At 40.7% G+C, this 6,000-nt stretch overlaps 1 protein-coding gene across 6 annotated transcripts in view; it reads left to right on the top strand.

The window, feature by feature from the left end:
* Positions 1 to 6,000, top strand: part of st3gal3b (ST3 beta-galactoside alpha-2,3-sialyltransferase 3b) — a 45,671-nt gene continuing 39,671 nt past the window's right edge. For 3 of the 6 annotated variants that reach the window (XM_051394590.1, XM_051394517.1, XM_051394268.1), the window contains exon 1: positions 4,659 to 5,069. The gene's annotated coding sequence lies outside the window, so the exon portion shown is untranslated. Of the gene's footprint in view, positions 94 to 4,657; positions 5,070 to 5,631; positions 5,857 to 6,000 lie in introns of those variants that run through there. The other 3 variants (XM_051394372.1, XM_051394473.1, XM_051394318.1) reach the window with 3 other exon arrangements.

Genomic DNA, 6,000 nt, shown 5'->3' with positions numbered 1-6,000 from the left:
GTGAAAGGACATGTCTTCTGTGTTTACCTTTTGAAGTACTGTTCTAGTCTAGCAAGACTCTGGATTGAGGACTTGACAGCCAGAGCTGAAAAGGTAAGGTCTGTTTCTACCGTTAGGGGAATTTAAGGAAACGTAATTTTTTCTTACCAATACAAACAATATATGGATGTCATATTTAAAAGCAGAACGATATCTCTGTTAAAGGAAGGAACCTAAATGCCATGTCAATAGAGTATTGACCAAAATGAGAAGTGTGAGCTAATTTTAAAATAATCTACATTATAGCATCCAGCATGTAGACGTTATGTCTGTTTCTCTTTCTGCATGGAAATGTTTTTGTCATATAATCTGTCCCTTAAGATACAGTATCTGCACAAGCATAAATAGAGGCTTTAAACAAAAACAGGAATTATGTGGGCCAAGGATGAATCCTGACCTTGGCCTGGTGGGGCTTAAAATAAGCTCCCCAGTGCACTCCAGGGAGGTAGAAAGTTACTCTGTAAGCAGTCCATAAGAAAGCCATGTATAATAATCTTTTATGTTCAGATATGTAGTATTGTACAATATGCATAAACACACTTCAAGCAAGGGGGTGAAAGTTTGGCATTGTGGGAAATATGCTTATTTGGACTCATTCTAAGGTTATAAAAGACAATGATTCTTATTCTTAGGTGATTATACACTAATGAAAATATACCTATGAATATTTAATTCCATTTTTGCCAACAGATCCTCCTAAAGGTTACACACTAGACTTTTAATATTGTCATCTAACTCTTGACAAGAGAGCTGTTATCCCAGAATGTTAAACAACTGCTTTCAAAATGGTAGAATTTCCCCACAATGGATAAAGCACAGCAACCTAAATTAATTTCTGAATTGATCTTATCTGTTAATCATTACTGAATAACACACAAACTTTGCTTCTTTGTATTTACTTTAATTGGACATTGAATGCAGTCATGCATGGGAGACAGATATGGTTTGCATGTTTGAATGGGAGGTAAGAGACAAACTGAGGAAGTGAAAAAGAGAAAAAGAATTTGAACGAGATCTCTTCCAGGTTGTGCTCTTTGAAATGTGACTACTGCCTTGCACATCATTTAAAGTCGTTTTGTTATTTAATAGGAGGTGTGTCATCATCCTGTCATGTTGTTATGTTGCAAGAATGGATACCATGTATCTTTTCTTTTTCCCCCCCTATATGGCCCATTTTGCGTTCATTCCATGAGGTCTTCCTTTATTATTACTCTCATATGTGCTTAATGAAGCTGGAGCCAGCAGCTGGTTCAGTGTTGTAAGGAAGTTTTGGCGGGTAAAAGTATATGCTATTGTGATGGGCCCTAGCTACTGTGTCAATTAGAGAAATTAGACAATATCCACATACATATCACCAATGCAAAAATCATTGCATATCTGTATATGACAAGAATACCAACAAAAAAAGTATGATTTATGAGTTATGAGTTCTGCTTTAAACACTTTCCATGTTGGCAATCTGAATCACTCACAAGGGCCTGATTTCCACCTAACACTTTGCTGGAGGGCCTGCTCTGTCTACAGGCCCGAGTGCAACCACACTGCCTGAATGTCAATGGTTACACCCCTGAGCCGGTTAGCTTAGCTTATCAAGACCGGAAGCCGGGAGAAACAGCAAGTCTACCAGCAGATCAGTAAATAGCTAAAAGTGGGAAGCGAAAGTATCGTTCAGATGCCGCCCCTGTATGCTCAGGATCTATTAGTATCCCATCAGCGCTTGTTTATTTCCTGCTGGCTGCCCATTACAGTAAAAGCCACGCTATTGAGCAGATAGTTCATCTATGATTCAGATGATACAACAATCAATTATTAATTTTGCAACAGTAAAGTCTGGCTATACTTATGAAGGAATTAATTTCGGAGAGATGAAGTGATCAAGATGGACTAAAGTACACTTGTGTATGGTACGGCTCATTAGAATTGTTTTGCATATTAAGTTACAAAATTCACTGTAGCTTGGAACAGTGGTGAAAGACATGAATCCAGATTAAGTTCCTTTAAAGAGGGATTCATTACTTGGATAAGAGGGTTTACAGTAGGTGCAGATTTTATCAAGCGGTTTACAACTCTGGTGAGCTTCTTTCCTGATGTTGAGTTTTTGCACAACTGTTATAGCCCAGTATTATCACTAACATCTAAACTGTGCAGTATTTTTAAAGCCTGGAGGATAGAAAATGCGCTAAAATTACACAATTAACACAAGTACATGAAAGCCATTATATTTTCCTAAACATAATTTCACTGTTTCCACGACCCACTGATCCATTGTAGCTTTAAGCTCCTGGAGTGGGCTCAATTGGGAGCTTGTGCATGGCGGACACTGTCTGACTAGACTCGAAGAAGAAATGCAATGCTAATTCCAGTGAAGGACCTGATGGTATCTCTGCTAGTAGGGAAGGATTTCATTTTTGTTGGAGTATGCATTTCTGTTATCATGACAGACCTGTCACTCAAGACTACGCTGTTCTGTTATTCATACTCTTGCAAGTGCAAAAAATAATTAGAGCATTAGAGGAATGGGGCATGACAGAGGAAAAGCAGGAAAACCACACTTGTAAAATGACTGAGTCATGTTGAAATCCCTTAAGCATCAAAGTAATGCGGATGTGGTTTCATCTTAGCAACTCGACTGGTACAGGAAAGCGAATGCACTACAATCTGTGGATGTATATAACAAACGAAAATGCTTTCCCCTCTGGAACACAGATCCTTACTAGCAGACAAACAAATAACAGTGTACTTCCCAGACATGGTTAGAGAGTGGAAAATGTCAGCTCCTTGCTTGTTTTTCCATGGCCATCCATCATTTTCTCTCGTAAGTATGATGTTAATGAATGATCCGAGTACCAAAGGCCACAAAGTGCTGCCAACCCACGCCAGATCCTGTTAGAAAGTCTGTGATCCTGGAACACTTCAATAGGCTTGTGTATGTGTGTGTCTCTGTGTTTGTCTGTATTTTATTCTCCTGGCTCCTGCTAATCTCCTGACCCCAGATGGAGAACAGTAGGTGAGCATATTGTATTTCCTGCTTGATCTAATATTTATAGATCAGTATGCTACTCTGCCACACTCTTTGCAGGGCAAAACGGAAGAACCCCCCCTCACCTCACCCAACTTGGCTCGCAACCCAACAACTGCTTATGTAGGATATGAGACCTTGTGTATGTCAGGGTACAAATAAGACGCAAGATCCAAGGGGAAAACTGAATTACCAGAGTAACCCGAGCAGGTGTGAGGGACAGGACTATAGATCTGCTGCCATACAACAAATCTGCCTTGAGCTGCCAGATACAAGGTCTGCAGAGCCAGTGTTTATAAAGCATCTTAGCTCATTCAATTATTTATATCAACACTTCTATTCTTAGAAGTTTGATAAACATAGTCTGTTCATATTTATGGGAACATCAGTGTGTGAATCTCTATGAATATGCAGTGATAAGGCGCAGAGGACTACCCAAATGTTTGTGCTTTAACTCGGTTGGGCTGTGAGACAAGAATGCTTTATAAAAGGTCTCATTAGTGACAGCAAATTAGACATGATGACAAACAACAATTAAGGTGTTTATATGTTCTGACAAATTCATGTTGCTTGAGTGTGTCTGAAAACTAGAGCAAATAGTGTGCTATTACAAGCCAGACAGTTCCTGTTACTTCTAATAGATGAAAGTATGTATATATACATATGCCTGTTTATGTGGATGCGTGGATGGGTTGGTCTTCTATGAATAATGAGGCCTCATTGACTGTGTGACTGTGCTCTTATTGGAGTGAGTGGGGTGTTTTCCCAACATAATCATTGCTGTTGTTTTTATATCTTTTATACCTTATGGACCCATCTCACTTTCATACTTTAAGCTGGAAATTGTATTTAACCTTTTAAAACATGACTACTTTTGGTTCTTCTCCTTTTTTCATGACTTCCAGTGTAAGTTTGATGGCATTCTCAGAAGTGATTCTAGTTGATCACATGTTCTCTGACTTCATGATCACAGTAGAAACCACCTTCTTGGATACAACACACAAACCAGCTTGTGACAAACAGTTTGGTAGGTACTTATATCTTAGGAGCTTATCATCATCATGGAGCAAAGGGGCTTACACTTGTATAAGTAATGATTATTTATAGTCCCCTTAGGAATAATTAGAGCTAAACGTTTCAGGAGAAGCACTCCAAACCAGTGAAGATCCACCAAAAACATTGATGCAACAGTGGTGGTCTGTTAGAGGTCTGTTTGATATGAATCTAGATAAAAACTGAGATTCCACTGTTTGGACAAGACAAGGACTGTCTGGAGAAAGGTGTTTACTTAAAGACAAATTACTCCAAACAGAAGTGCACGAAAATAGGCTTCAATCTAAAATTGAATTGACTTTTCTCTTTGGATTTCAGCCAACCATGTCTATAGGATGAAAACGTGCTTCCCACCTGTACACTCAATAAAATAGTGCTGACCCAAGCACATGCCATTATAATAGTGTTGGGCAGCAGGCAGTTCAGCAAAGCTCTATACATTATTGCATCTCTATTATTGCTGCTGAGCGAGGACTGGGGGGGGGGTTGGTTGATGGGTCTGCTATAGGTGCAAAAGCAAACCCAGCTACAATGCGATGTGAACAGCTGACGAGCAGAGGACAGCACCACGTGAAGAACCAGATGAAAAGGTGCTTTCATTTTAGCCCTGTTAAAACGGGAGGGAGCATCATAATTCAGAGACTCCTCATGTGACTGTCGCGGACAAACTGTATCGCTGTAAGACCAGTGGGTTCCTGCTGCTGCTTATGGACATGTTGATTGAAGAAGAGGGGGGTGCTCTTTCATTGTAGCCGTGTTGATGCGAGGTAGAGCAGACAGTGGGGGAGACACACAGTGAAGATCGGTCGTCTTGTGCTAACAGAGCCGGGATACTTCCATGGGTTCCATCACGATGGCCGGGAGAGGAGGGAGAACATGGTCGTTTTACCGACCAATCCATTATTTAAACTAAAGGCCGGTACTGTTTCTTCCCGAGGACTCAGAGGAAAAGAAAAAGGTAATGTCTGACATTATCCAACCCTAATGGAAATAGCAGTGAGACGTTGCTACGCCGTGTTTTACTCGACAGCGATGATGGTGATGGTGCTGGTTGATTTAGGCAAACCGGTGGTCAGGTAACCTCAGCATTGTTTTTTCGGCGGACAGTCGGTGTTGTTACACACCAGTATTTATCCTACACGCGTGTACTGTTTGGGACACTGATTGCTTGACACAACATTTCCCTAACAGCGCTGTGTTGTTGCGCCGCAGGCCCGCAGAAGCGATCAACGCATAGTTCCCCACTATGCCAACGTAGCGTTGTTAGCATAGCGACTGGCTAACCTGAGCTAACGGTTAGCTGCTTCATATTGTCCGTTTGTACAACGCTATCTTCCCGTCGTTTGTAATTAACGTTATATTAGTTTTAGCCGTTAGTAATGCGCGTAGTTGTACAACCCCAGCGTAAACGGGGCATATTAAAGGTAAGATAAAAGCCACAGGTGATGTTTCAGTGCACATTGTATCTGGGGACACTGAGGTATTATAGCGTTGACTTATGGGACCGCAAAGTTCCGTTATGTTTGTTTTGCTAAGTTAGCTCAACTTTGTTTTCAGTAAGCGCGTCACGTAGCCAGCTAACAGCTCGGTAAACTACACGGCCGACAAGAGAAAGTAGAGACCTAACGTTTACTTAACCTTCGACATGGACTGAAATAAAACTCTTTTACAGCGGTACATAATAAATGATTGTGATATGGAGCAGAGTCACTGCTGCCACTGAAACTCGCTTACACATTAATCTGGTGAGTAATAACACTACTCAGGGGGGCTACTGGTCGTCGTGGTTAAGCATTTCTATGTTTCTGAATTACCTAATTTAGTGTTTCCATGACACTAATATAGCCTGATGGCATTTCGTTTGATAGAGTTGGACAATGTTCCGTTGC

The sequence above is a fragment of the Dicentrarchus labrax genome, unplaced genomic scaffold (genome assembly GCF_905237075.1).
Source record: "Dicentrarchus labrax unplaced genomic scaffold, dlabrax2021, whole genome shotgun sequence".
In the NCBI taxonomy this organism is placed as follows: domain Eukaryota; kingdom Metazoa; phylum Chordata; class Actinopteri; family Moronidae; genus Dicentrarchus; species Dicentrarchus labrax.
Note: the sequence above shows the minus strand (reverse complement) of the source record. Positions and strands in the feature narration are given on the sequence as shown.